This window comes from Nomascus leucogenys, chromosome 18, assembly GCF_006542625.1.
Source record: "Nomascus leucogenys isolate Asia chromosome 18, Asia_NLE_v1, whole genome shotgun sequence".
Lineage (NCBI taxonomy): Eukaryota > Metazoa > Chordata > Mammalia > Primates > Hylobatidae > Nomascus > Nomascus leucogenys.
In genome coordinates this window covers 82,686,854-82,700,031 of record NC_044398.1, presented here as the reverse complement: position 1 = coordinate 82,700,031, position 13,178 = coordinate 82,686,854, and the positions used below count along the sequence as shown (strand labels likewise).

Sequence of the window (13,178 nt, the reverse complement as noted above, 5' to 3'; positions counted from 1 at the left end):
TTCACTGCCTAGTAATGTAAGTTTTCAAAGGTTTGATAAATTCCTATTAGACAGCCATTGATTGCATGAGCCAAATAACTGGGTCAGAGATCTGTCGTGAGTTTTGAGCTCTCCCTGGAGGGTTAATGGGCCTGACTGTGAGGACAGGACATTCTTCCACACCCCTTGGCCACAGTTCCCTCACTGTTTTCCTGGTGGACCTCTGCAAGAGCTGTTGGAAGGATTGAACCGACAGACATCAGAGGTTTGCACAGAGGCCAAATAGCCTTATTTCCAACAGTGCTTTGGTAATAGGCTTCTGCTCTTTTTTTTCTTGCTCAGTTGCTAAAGTTTTGGGTACAGTTCTTGAAGGATTCATAGGTGCCTGAAAAGCCAATACATTCTTCCACATTGCTCTATCCTTAGTGGTTATGCTTTTCCTCTTTATCAGCAGGAGTTAGAAAACAAGCGGATTTTCCCTCTGAGATTCTCAGTATTGTTCTGGGTTCTATTAAAATGCTGGGTTAGTTTTCAGAGGGATTGCTTCATCCTTTGAGCAATTAGTACCTTTTAAAAATTCTGACATCTTTCAGACCCTGTCCTGCAGACCCCACTAAAGTGCTTTTGTCAGAACAGTTTTAGCAGTCCTAGATCATGTTTTGCCAGCTGCTCCAGCCAGCGGTACAGAGAAAACACTTAAGCATATGGTTCAGATGCTTGCATTTTTATCTGGGTAAAATCTGTGTGAAAAGGCCCCAGAATTTAAAAAGCCAATCAGTGTATATGATGTCAGAATGCTCACTGTTTGTCTCATTTTCTTAGCATCCTGGTGTGATCTTCTAGGTGTGTCTAATTGTTCTAAAGGCACCGCTGTGTGGATTTGATTTCCCTACCAAAAAAAAAAAAAAAAAAAGCCATATCCTCCAATGTCAGGGTACAATCTATGACTTCCCTCCTGGTTCTCACCTTGGAATTTCTATGAAGCCCCCAGACTTTAAACTCTTTCGGCAGCAAAGTAGAAAGCATTTTTCCTTCAGCCTTAAAGGCTGACTTTTGATACCTTTGAACTTATCCTGAAGAACAAGGACCATTCAGAATTGATCTCATCACTCGGACTTTTAAGCATGTTCATAGCTCAGAGCTAAAAGGAAAAAAAATGGAGAGAGAAGAAAGGAAATCTTCGCTGATCTTTCCTTTGTACATACTTGTGTGACCCTTTCATGCAGGCTTTTGTGGGGGCGTTGCAGCAAAAGATAGTTTTGCCTCAGAGAACAATTCTTTTGAGACACAACAGACTTATTTTCCTGGAGCTGAAATGAGTATTTCAGCATTGACGTTTAAGGCACCCTCTGAATCTGATCTTGGGGAAGCGGGAAGCTACTGTTTGTAGTTGGAAAAAGTTTCAACCTAAGATGAAGAGAATCATAGACTCTACTGTTTCCTCAAGTTACTCAAGGTTAATAATGTCAAAGATACACACTAAGCAGTGGGCATATTCCTCTAGGTAACGTTCTCACATGATCCAGTATTCCAGTTATGCAACAAAGCTGCCAAAATCCAGAGAGGACAGACACATTTGTGATGAACTTTCATCCTGAGAACTACGTTCTTGAATGAGTAGGCTATGGCCTCTCCCCATTACCTCTTTGTCCTCTATGGAAAGGATCAAGGTGTCTGAGACTGGAGTGCCTGCTCTGTGCCTAGATTGGAAACCTAGGCTGGTTTGATTTGCCTACAGAAAAAGCCTGTGGCTAGAAACCAACTTTTCCCACAGCTGCCCGGTCCAGCTCCACCTCTCCTTGGGAAGGCATCTCTCCTTGATTTGGAGATTTCCTGCAACACACTATCCTGACAGGTGACTCAGCTGCCAAACTTCCCTTCCTGGACCAATTGCACTGCTGTTGAAGCACTTATAAAGTATCTAACCTAGTCTTAATTATTAGTACTCACAGAAGAGAGCAATGATATAAAGCAAAAAACAGACCCAGCTAGCAGTCACTTCCCAGAACATGTGCTTTTGAATTGCTATGTTTTCTACTGCCGGGGTATGAGCTTTCCTAACATCAGCATAAATACCACCCACACAGCTGTTTCTCATGTTTTTTATTAGATATTGTTTTTGCAGTTGATAGGAGTCAAAGAAGGTCCTTATAAAGCTTTGTCTCAGGGAGTCTGTGTCAGTAATAAGTGACAGAAAACTCAAAAAGGCTTAAGCAGAAAAGGGAATTTATTAACGAAAGGTATTCAGGGCTTCAGAATGATAGATTTGGGGACTTAGGTTAGTTAATCACAACTGTTGTTATCATCATATTTTGACTTGGTCATTTTTTCTTTTTTTGTAAGCTTAAAAGTCTCAACTCCATGTGACAGCAAGATAGTTCTTAGTTTCAAATCTAGCAAGCAACAAGAGTGACTGTTTCCCTCACAAACACCTCAGAAGAAAACTCTAGGGTATCTCATTGTCCCAGTTGGGTTAAATGTCCTTTCTAAGCCAGTTATTGAAAAATGTAATAATCATGTTGGGTGGTCTGAATCACATGTCACAATGAGCTTGTGTTATGATCATCTCCCTGGAACCATGTAGACTAAAAATAGGAGATGAATGAATTTCTAAATGAAGATGGGGACTGTTTCCACAAGAAGTGGAAGTAGAAACTGGGTGTGACTAAGAGTACACATGTTCACTATAGGCACAGATATAGCTAAGCAACCATACCTTCTCTAATGGTGCCAACTTCATAGCAGGCTACATCTGCCATGACTTAGTAAAAGGGGAAGAGAGAAAGATGTGTAGAGATGAATAAAACAGAATCTTTGCCTTGGAGAATGTTGGGGCCCAGAAAGTGATGCCCCAAAGACTGATGCTGTGATGTGCTGAGGAGCCCTAGAAGTTGCCTTAGAATGAAGATTCCTCTACCTTTGTCTTGTCTCTTAAGCACAAGGAGGGACTTTTCCTAGAATTTCTTTATGTGACCAAGAAATCTTCTTTCCAAAATAAATGCAATTATCTTAAATGCTTTCCTTAGGGACCTCATCAAATAACCAGGAAAGATTAATCACCTGAGAAGAGAAGAGACCGGGAATCCTTGCCCTGCCCAGACAGACTTTTCATCTATTCTTCTGAGAGTAGCTCCAAGAGATTACCTGTGGGACTCAATTTGCATAATAAGATGACCTTTGTTCCTGTGCAGTTCCACCCCTCACCTTCCCATAATGTCTGCCTCCCACCTCCCAGGTCCATTATTTTTCCCTAATGACTTACTGCTCCTTAAAAGAAATGTCTACACTTCCCATCTCCTTCCTCCCCTACGGAAAAGGGTATACCACTTCTATCATTCTCCTGTGATCCCCTGTGCTATACACATTACAATAAAATTTTGTATGCCTTTTCTCCTATTAATCTTTTTGTCAGCTGAATTTTCAGCAAAACCTCAGAGGGCAAAGGGGTAGTTTTACTTTGGTCCCTACAAGAAACTCCACATTGTAAGTTTTGCTTTGGCTGGAGATTGCAAATTCACGGTTCAAGTGCCAACACATCTTGTCTTGTGCTCATAGCAGACTCACTAATAGGCCTTTCCTGATGAATGTGGATATAGCTTTAGAATTCTTTGCATCACTGCAATCCAGGCAGCTGGTACAAATCAACGGAGATTGGCACATAAGATACTTATTTTTCAACCTGTGTTAGATTGGTATTTGTAGGTTGGACCAAGTGAACATTTATTTTCAGTGTGGTTGGGTAAAGTAGGTTGGGTGTGAGCTGGAGGAATAAGAGAGGTGGTTGGCAACAGACCACAGATCACTAGTCATCAGGAAAAGCCTGGATCTGTATGAGGATAATTGCCAGTTGACTGTATTTCACAATTTGCGGATATCTAGCTTCTTACAAATAGATCAATGAACATATCACATTCATTTATTTTCAAAATACTTGAATATTTAAAATAGTACTAGATGAAAATGACAGTGAGGAATCAAGCCCACATTTTTAAAAACAATTTTATTGAGTAAGATCTGCGTGGGGTAGGGGGAAGAAAATTCTTATTTCACATTACTACAGCATAACTAATCTAGCTGTCTACTCTCTATGTTTAGAAATCATACTCAGTTGGTTTAATGGTAGAGTTAAAGGCCAAATCTGCCATATAGTAAGTAGTACATGAAGCCAGGAGAAAGGATCCAGGATACAAACCATGACAGAATACACACACATTTTGGAGATGCATGCTTTCTCAAAGCTCTGAGGACCATCATGAAGACATATTAACTGAAAGAATATGAAGCGGTGTGAATAGGTCCTAACTATTGGAGGTAAACATTTCTAAAATTATTTGGACAAAAAGTTAATACATTGTACAAGTTACTCTTAAATCCTTTGTGAGATACAAAGAGGATAAGCTTGCCCCTTTTAAAAGAAAAGGTAAACAATCAAGTTGGAGATACAAGATTTACAAATATGAAAACTTAAATAACAATAAAGCACTTAATAGTAGCAAGCAATAATGGAAAAGATGTCAGTAGGCAGTAAGTGGTTAATTACCAAATGTATTATCTGAATACTAATTGTGGAAACTTTTTTGAAAGGATCGACTAATTCAACTTACAGAATGAGAAACATCATTACTAGAGAAGTGAGATCTGACCTTGGTCCCATTTGGGAGTTAGGATTAGGTTAGGAAGGCAGTTTTGGTGGGGAAAGTAGTCTAAGAAAAAGGAAGATGAATGGAAGGATAAAAGTATATTTGGAAGAGAATGAGGAAATAAGTTTATCTGGAGTTGTTATTTTATGTAGACAAGTTGAGGGAAGCGGAGGTAGTAAAAGTATATTGAGGCCCATTGTGGAGGCTCTTGAACTCTGAGCTGAAGGTTTTGGATACAATCCAGTAAGCAATGAGGAGTCCTGGAAGGCTTCTGAGTGGCAGAGTGGCATGGTCTGACAGTGTTTTGGGGAGGGATAGTTTGACATAGATGTGGGGTATAGAATGGAGGTAACGGACGTTGAAATTGAGGAAACCATTAAGGGGACTTTTCAGCAATCCTAGGAAAGGTAAAAGAGTCCAATTTAGCCTGTTGTCAGTAGGAATATAACCAGCACTGTGAAATAAGAATCAACAAGACTTGGTCACTATCTTAGTCTATTTTGTGTTGCTATAGAGGAATACCTGAGGCTGGGTAATTTATAAAGGAAAAGAGTTTATTTAGCTCACTGTTTTGCAGGCTATACAAGAAGCATGGCACCAAACTGTGGTTGTCTTCTGGTGAAGATCTCAGAAGTTTCCATTCATGGCAAAAGGTGAAGGGGAGCCAGCTCCTGTAAAGATTACATGGCAAGAGGAAGTGAGAGGGAGAGAGGAGGTGCCAGCTCCTTGTTAACAACCAACTCTTGTGGAAACTAATAGAGTGAAAACTCATTCACCACCCCCAACCCCCGCCAACCCCAGGGAAGGCATTAATCTATTCATGAGGGATCTACCCCTATGACCCGAACACCTCTCATTAGGCCTCACCTCCTAACACTGCTACACTGGGAATGAAATTTAATCATGAGGGTTGGTGGGGACAAACGAACCATATCCAAACTCTACTGGTCACTACTTAGATACTTTCCATAGAGGAAAGGGAAGACATAAAGTTGAGATTTCAGTCCTAAAAGATTGGAATAATGGAGGAATCTGTAGAGAAAGACAGTTTTGAGCTCAGATGAGAAACTTATACCTAGATGTTGAGGTTTTGGTGAAGGTTCAGTGATCAAGTAAAATGTTCATTGCTTTGCTGTGTTGATTGCCAATGAGGTTTTGGGTGGAGTTTCAGGAGTCATCTGCATGGAGGAGATGTTGGAAATAAGAGGAGAGGGTATATCCTAGGAAAGCCAGAGCCAAGGATTGAACTAAATAATTTCTCATTTTTAAAAGGTAGGTAAAGAAGGAGCGAATGAAGAAAAAGAAAAAAGCTGTCAAGAGGTGGGAAGAGAACCAGGACAACACAGCATCATGTCAGACAATAAAATGGTATAATTTCCAGAACAAAGAGTGGCCAATAGCCCATTGGCTGCAGAAGAATCAAAGAGCAGAAGAAACAGGAAAAGGCCTTTAACTTTGTGATTAGGATGTCAAAGGTGACCTTCCGGGCATTACAATATATCAGCTGAAAGAAAGTGAATGTGATCTAGACAGAGAATTCCACAACATAACCCAATTAGCTTAATGGCTCAAATCACTAAAATCATACAGATTCTTGGTAAATCTTAAGCTGATAAATGTTACTACTATCAGCGATCATGGAAGGGAATGCTAGTACCTCAGCAAAACAACAGATTAAGCATCCGTGTAATTTATACCATATGCATAGTCTTTGTTTCAATGATGTTGGTAATATTAATGCAACGTTGATAAAAGTAAACACCCTCTATATTCTAGGCACTGTACTTAGCACTTTAACACATTTGGTTCACAGCACAATTCTGTGTTTTGGAGTTGAGGAAACTGAGTTTTGGAAAGTTAAATATTGCTTCTGAGATTATGTAGCCAGTAAACAATGGAGTTAGTATTCAAACCGAGGTCAACCTGACTCCAAAGCCCATGTATTGTCTACTGCACCAGGTGGAATAGCTTTACAAAATGAGCACTTGACATGAGAAAAATCCCTCACCTCTAGGACTTCCTGTTTAATGCCAAACCCTGTTGATAATGAGGACTCCTCCTCAATGAAAAGACAGTTTCTTTTATAACGTGAACATTTGTCTTCATTTATGAATTTGATCATGTTAGATTTAATCATCCACACTGGCCATCTGGCACTCACCTTAAATGTCTTGTTGTCTTGTTAAAACTTTTAGAATTACGGAAAATTTCAAAACTATGTAAGTTAGAAAGAAGAGTATTATAAATCCCCATGTAGCTATGCTCCAGCTTCAATATTGATTGATCAATATCTGATCAATCTTGTTTCATTTGCCAGACCACTTCCATCCGATTCACCACTTACAATCTTGGAAGGGGGAGTGGGCTGGTTAACTTTTCCTGTGTTTCACTGAGTGTCAACCTGTTTCTTTCTAGCACAAAGCATCTTGTCTAATATAAATTTGTGAGGAGTTTGGTGAACCAGAGATTTGAGGAAGAAAAAAATATTTTTTATCTTTGGAAACAATTTTTAGGTGTTAAAAGAAAAACCTTAGACAAATTCAATTTGACAGAGTTTAATTGAACAAAGAACGATTTGTGAATTGTGCAGCCCCCAAACCGGAACAGGTTCAGAGAGACTCCAGCACTGCCACATGATCTAAGAAAATTTATGGAGAAAATGGAAGCGAGGTACAGAAACAGCTGGATTTGTTACAGCCCGGTGTTTGTCTTGTTTGAATGTGGTTTGAACACTTGGCCACATGTGATTGGCCGAAACTCAATGATTTGTACAAAAGTCGTTTACAGCCTGTTTATACATCCAGTTATGTTTCAGTTCACTATCTATGGAGAAATCTTTAGGCCAAACTTAAAATATGTAAGGGGGCAGCTTTAGGCCAAACTTAATTTAACATAGAGTACTTGTTTATAACTACTACAAAATAAATTGGTAAATATACCCTATTCCTAGGCTTTCTCTAGCTAAAACTCAGGAGATCGTGAGCTTAAGAAGACGTGTGCATGTGGTATGAGGTGCCTCTTGGGAATCCCTCTGCTGAGGGCAGACAGCCATCTAGTCTTTTCCATTAGGCCAGGCAGGCATCTGTGATAGGCATGTTAGTGCTGACAGTCACTAAAATCAGAAATGAAGTGTGGAAAATGAGCAGGAACCAACAGTCTGGTCTCTGTGGGAGGTCGGAGTCAAAGTGAATTGACCTCTACTCTGCCTCCTTTCCTCTTTCTCCACTGGAGGTGTCCAAAGACTTAAAGAGAGATCTGCTCACAGGGGGTCACCAAAAGGAACCCATGACAGTGGCCATTGCTGAGGTCTTTAGCAGAGCCACAAATACCTGGGGCTGCATCACAGGAAAGTTTTAACTTACGCTTCTTGCAAAGTTTTGTGCTCCAGATTAAAAGAGGGTGAAGTTCTTAATTGGTCATCTTCATTTGCAATGTTTCTTCTTTTACTTTTTATGGAGGCATAATATACATACAGACAAGTGTATATGTCATAGGTCTACAGCTCCATGAAGTTTCAAACTGAACATAACCTGTGCACCCAGGTTAGGAGACAGAACATTAGTGCACCTAGGTGTGCAACTGTGCTTCCGTCCAGTTGGGACCCCTCCCAGCAGTAATTACTCTCCTGATTTTCTTACAGCATGGATTACTAACAATGCTTCTTACAGTAAAAGTTGGAGATAGTTCTCAGAGAAATCCTTTCCTTTTAGGTCCTTCTCCTTGTTATATTTTTAATATCTTTTTAAAAATAAGCCAACAATCCCAGTGGTATGGGAAGTACCTAGGTAAGAGGCAAAAGCCATCTGTCAAGAGCAGTACCACCATCTCTCCCTGAGTCCACTGTGGGTTTTGACCTCAGTCATTGCCTTTCTATCTTGACTAGCTCCATGAAAACTACTCGGAATTGATTGTCTTAACTAAAAGCTAAGAACTTGTTGCCAATGCATTGCAACACTCCCATAGCACATGTTGCAATTATTGAATCCTCCATAAATATCCATAAATAATGCAAGAGGTGGCAACTTGGTGGGTTGGGCTGCTATGGGATGACAACCCCAGGAAGCAAGCTGTGCTTGCAAACATCCTTGAGTCCTCCATCCGTAGATACACAGCCAGCTTCTGTGAGGCTCAGGTTTCTACTCACAAAGAGACACAGGCAGGGCAGAAACTTGGGTCTTTTAACCATCTGACTCTCCTCAGTCTGGTTTCAAAGGGAAAGTCAGGAAGGAGAAGAGCAAGGGCTTTGGAGTCAGACAGTCGCTGGCTTCAGCCATGCCTTCACCATGGGTACCTTAAAAATTTTTTTTAAACTTAATCTTTGTGCCTGCAAATTTAGGATAATAGTATCATGAAACTCATATGTGACAATGCATGTGGAGTGCTAGGCAAATTATGTGCTGCCTGGTAAATACTCAATAAACATGAGATCTTACAATTTTTAAAGAGTTGTTTTCCCAGAAAAAGAACAAAGACATTTTAGATTGACAGAATGACACAAAACTTGACTAATTTTTAAATACTTAAATCAATGAATCTGGACTTAATTAGACAGTTTTGATCCATTCAAATCTCTTGGTTTTGTCTATAGGACCAAAATGGCATCTTCTGGCCTTGGCACCTCAGAGACACTGCTCCCCGCACAGAGTGGCAGGACAAGAGGACTTCGTCCTGCCATGGGTCCAGATTTTGTGGGAGGGAAACCCTGTAGGACAAAGCTTTGACAGAAGTTATGAGAAAGAAGATAATCATCTTAAAGCTTATAATGAGATAAGGGAAAACTGGAATACTTTCCCCCTTAGTCTATTTTAGATGAAAATAAAGTGCTTTCTAACACCCTTTAACAACAGAATAGTGGAAGCTGAAGTACTTTTGGCCACAAAAGTTGGACCTACTATGGTTCTCTAATGATTTCTGTGGCTATCATGTTGCCCCATTCACCCAATCTCAAGACTGTTGCCCCTCCTCAGCTTGTACTACTTGTACAAAATTGGGGAGGATTCCTGAACTCTTTATGTTTCAGTTTTCTCCCGAATCAAGCAGGGCTATCAACAGTACCTCATTCACATGGCTATTGTAAAGAATAAATAAGACAATGTATGTAAATGGCTCAATACAGAGCCTGATACTTAGTAAGCACTCAAGAAATAATTGCTGCTGCAATTGTTATCAATCACCATCGTCATCACCATCATCACCATCATCATCAAATTCTGAGGCATGAAAGTCTTATTGACAATCTCCCTCATGTCTCCATGGTGTAGTTTTACCTCCTGACTTGCTTTGAATGTGAAATTTTGGATTTACATATTTAGGTCATGCATTTGTCCAATTTACTTCCAGCTGCCTTGGAAATCTGCCCATCCACTTCATTGTTTTTATGTTCATTCTGCATCTGAACACCTGGATGAAAAATGAAAAACTCAATCAAATCTTCAGCTATTTACTCCATGTTGTACCAAACATTTAAGTTGTTCTAAATATTTGGAGCATTGATAAATTTTTAGTCTGCTTTTGGATATTTGGCAGATTAAAAACCAGAAGACACAACTTTATCCTGGGCAAGGCCAGGAAGAAACAAATCTCTTTCATGTGATCTATTTGAAACAGCCTGTTGATGTGGATAACATTTTTGTTTGATGGATCAGAACAATTTTAAAAATTGTTTTCACCAAAAAATGGGTGTCCCCTTCAAGATGATGGATGAGACGAAGATTAGGATTGGGGTAAGGCTATCTCTTGCAAACATTATAGTTTATAATTCCATGATTTATTTAAATTAAGGTATAATTTACATTCAGTGCAATTCACCAGTTTTAAGTATACAATTTGATGAGTTTTGAAACATATACACTATTACCGCATCAAGCTATAGACTATTTCTATCACTCTAGGAAGGTCCCTCATCCCTTTACAGTCAGTTCCCATCCCTTTCAAGCACTGATCTGCTTTCTCTCACTATAATTCTGCCTTTTGTAGAACTTCGTATAAATGAAATCATAGGATATGTGTTCTTACATCTGGCTTTTTTCACTGAGCATAACTCTTTTGAGATTCTGCATGTCATTGTATGTATCCGTAGTTCATTCCTTTTTATTATTGAGTAGTAGTTCATCATACCACAATTTGTTTATCTGTTCACCAGTTGATGGATATTTGGCTATTATGAATAATGCTGCTATGAATGTTCAAGTACAAGTTATTGCACAGATGTAAATTTTCATTTCACTTGGATAAATACCTAGGAATGGGAATGCTAAGTTGTAAGTATACGTTTGACTTTTGACAAAACTGTTAAACTGTTTGCCAAAGTGGCTGAACATTTCACATGTCCACCAGCAAAGTGTGGGAGTTCCCACACCCTAGTTTCAGCAACACTTTGTATAGTAATTGATATGGTTTGGCTCTGTGTCCCCACCCAGACCTCATCTCGAATTATAATCCCCATGTGTTGAGGGAGGGACCTGGTAGGAGTGACTGGATCATGGGGGCGGTTTCCCCCATGCTGTTCTTGTGTTAGTGAGAGATGATTTAAAAGTGGCAGTTTCCCCTGTACACGCTGTCTCTCCTGCCGCCATGTAAGATGTGCCTTGCTTCTCCTTCACATTCTACCGTGACTTTAGGCTTCCTGAGGCCTCCCCTGCCATGCAGAACAGTGAGTCAATTAAACCTCTTTCCTTTATAAACTACCCAGTCTCAGATAGTCTCTTTATAGCAATGTGAGAACGGACTAATACAGTAATCTTTCTTATTTTAGCTATCCTAGTGGATTTGTAGTGGTATTTCATTATGATTTCACTTCTCATTTCCCTAATGACTATGATGTTGAGCATCTTTTCATGGGCTTATAGGTCATTTACACGTCTTTGGTGACCTTTCACCAAAGGTCTCCACATCTTTGGAGACCTTCTTTTCAAATTATTTGACCATTTATTTTTAATAGATTATCTTATTCTTATTGTGTTATAAGAATTCTTTACATATTCTTCATCTCCTTTATTGAACTTATCTTCTGCTATTATTTTTCCTGGTCTGTGGTTTGCCTTTTATTTTTTTAGTGGTGTCTTTTGAAGGGGAGGCATTTTAAATTTTGATAAAATTCAATTTATCAGTTTTTAAAATGGTTTGCATTTTTTGCATCCTACCAAAGAAATCTGCTTATTCCAAGGTCATAAAGATTTTGTCATGTTGTCTTGTAGAATTTTATATTATTCTAGGCTCTAGAATTTAGATCTAGGACTCATTTTGAGTTAATTATTTTATAGGGTAAAGTGAAGATTGAGGTTCATTTATTTGTACATAGACATCTATTTTCTCCCCAGCACTATTCGCTGAAGACTATCCCTGAATTACTTTGACATACTAAATAACTTTTAAAGAATTGAAAGTTCTCTTTTTTTCTTTTTTCAGTTACGCCAAAATGTTTCCTTCAAAAAGATGTGCCAAATTATTGGGTACCATTTTAAAAAAGTAAAAAGTTATTAAGAAGATACTCAAAGATCTGTATATAAGGATGCTTCTTATAACACTGTTTGTAATGATAAAAGCTGGAAACAGTTGTAGGGGATGAAAGATTTCTTTTCCTCACTTATCACTAGGTTCAAGGCTGAGGCACTATAATATAGATTAACAAGAGAAAACCATACAGTTTTATTTAATATGTTTTATACAGTACAGGAGGCTTCAGACAAAGAAATCTGTATAATTTTATGGTAAGTTTGATGAAGGAGTTGATTGTTGTGGAGAAATGTGATTGGACAAAGGAGGTATGATCTAATGGTAGTAAACTGGGGGGAGTGTAGAAAGGTCTGCTTGTTTAGATTCTTCCCTGTGTTTCTGTGTCTTCAGAAATGAGAATGTTCCTTTTCTGTGGGTTTAGAGTGGGCACCTTTCACATGAGCCTGTTATGACCTACTTCAGGAGAAGGTCAGAACATTTTTTCTAGGTTTTGTAGCCTACTCCAGGGCAGAAGGGCAAGAGAAAGACAGAGAGACCCTCCTTTCTCTGCAGTTTTCTCAAATGCCAAGGTGTCATACCTTGAGGTAATGTGTGCTGAACCCCATCACAATCTAAATATCTATCACCAGGAGGCAAGTTGAATAAATCATGGCATGTTCATATAGTGTAATATTGCAGCCAATAAGAATCTGGATGTTAATCTACATATGTGACCAGGAAAAAATATTCACAACATGCTTTAAGGGAACATGCAGAGATCACAAATAGGAAATCTGGTATTTCATTTTTGCAAGTACAAAAACAATAAAAATTATAATTGCCTATGCATATATAGAAACAGATATAGAATGATAGACAGTGGTTATCTTTGGATGTTAAGATTCCTGACAATCTATTTTTTTTTAATATTTCTTTTTCAAAGAGTGTAAATTACCTTTAAAATTAGGGACAACATTTCTTTTTTCCTTTTTTTTTTTGTTTTGAGACAGTGTCTTACTGTGTTGTCCAGGCTGGAGTGCAGTGGTGCGAACATGGCTCAGGCTTAAGGGATCCCGTCTCAGCCTCCTGTGTAGCTGGGATCATAGGTGCACATCACCATGCCCA

The 13,178-nt window shown here is 39.0% G+C and overlaps 1 long non-coding RNA gene across 1 annotated transcript; it reads left to right on the top strand.

Annotated features, from left to right (window-relative positions):
- The first annotated feature begins 4,093 nt into the window (after window positions 1-4,093).
- Window positions 4,094-5,997, top strand: LOC105737858. The gene is made up of 3 exons (XR_001113545.1): window positions 4,094-4,290; window positions 5,197-5,272; window positions 5,892-5,997. It is a non-coding gene; the product is annotated as an uncharacterized LOC105737858 (long non-coding RNA).
- Window positions 5,998-13,178: the final 7,181 nt, after the last annotated feature.